Genomic DNA, 1,596 nt, shown 5'->3' on the forward strand with positions numbered 1-1,596 from the left:
CCAGGAAAGCTGCATTGCACAAGAAAGGAGAGCATCCTAAAGGTGCAGATATGTTAGAAATGAGGAATTATTGTTTGAGTTTGAGAATTTGTCTTATCCTCAAGCACTTTCACCCTCAACACCTGAGCACAAAATTGTATCCAAGCAGAAAATGAGTCGTTGGTACATGGTAAACCTTACCACACACCACAATATTTGCAACTCATGTTGGAAGAATTCATTGATCAACAACTAGAGGATGGAGTGATAGAGGAGAGCACTAGTCCATGAGGAGGCAGCTATGGTGGCTGTGACAAGGAAGTTATCGGAGATATAGAGTCTACTGTAACTACAGGCACCTTGACACTAAAATGGTAACCAATGTATATCCTAGAATAAATGCCAATGAGACTATTGACAGCTTAGGGCACTGCAAGTATTTCTCTATCGTGGATCTAAGGAGGGGGTACCTCTGATTGAGTATTCCCTGAAGACCATTCAAAAACAGCATTCTTGACCTACTGAAGCCACTAACAATGTCATACAATGCTGTTTGGGTTGATGAATGTTCCGACAATGCTTCAGCATTTGCTAGATGGGGTACTGAAACCTTGCCAGTGCTTGGTATACCAAGACAATGACATTGTTTTCACAAAGGATATGGCAGAACACACAGTACATTTGTGAGACTTTTCAGAAGATTATGAGCATTGCATTTAACACTGAGCATTAAAAAATGTCACTTTGCTTTATAAGAAATAGCACATTTAGGACATGTCATTAGCAGTTAAGGAGTTAAGATGGATCCAAGGTTGATACAGATAGTACAGGAATTCCCAGTTCCTGATAATACTAAGGAATTACAGTCTTTCTTAGATTTAGTGAATTATTACAGAAAATTTGTAACAGAATTTGCAGATATGGCAGGACCATCCATGCAATTGGTAAAACAGGGCACAAAGCTCAAATGGGTGAAGGAATGCCACAACACGTTTGATGAGTTAAAGAGAATGTTAGCATTAAGTCCAGTATTAATTTTTCCAGACAATGAGAAAGAGTTTGTCATGTCTAATCAAGCCGTGGGGTGTCTTCTTAGTCAATTAGTAAATGGAGAGAAGAATCCAGTACCACATGCATCTAGGCAATTAAATAGAATTAAGAAAACCTACTCCACAATAGAAAAAGAAATTATGCTTTGTGTGCTGCATAGGATTATGTATTTCCAATGTTATCTGTATGGAAAGAAGTTTCAAGTAGTAACTGACCATGCAGCTCATACGTGGTTGTTTGCACTTAAAAGACCTTTTGACATTGTACACAAGCCCGGCAAGAGACATACAAAAGTGTATGGTTTAAGCAGAAGGGTAATGCTGTTACAGACATTAGATCACAGCCTTGGACAGCTGCAAGTAGCGCAGCATGCTGAAGAGAATGTACACTGTTTGCGTCACAGCTGTAATTCTATGTGTGACAGGTTGTGCAAGAACAGTGAGGTTGGAGCAGCAGATAGTAGTTCCGAAGGAGCTAAAAGAAGAAGTTCTGAAAGAAGCACATGATGATTTATTTTTGGGGTATGGGGGTTGTAGAATGACAAACAGAGTAGTGGAAAGTTACTGG

This window comes from Schistocerca nitens, chromosome 8 (assembly GCF_023898315.1).
Source record: "Schistocerca nitens isolate TAMUIC-IGC-003100 chromosome 8, iqSchNite1.1, whole genome shotgun sequence".
Classification (NCBI taxonomy): Eukaryota; Metazoa; Arthropoda; class Insecta; order Orthoptera; family Acrididae; genus Schistocerca; species Schistocerca nitens.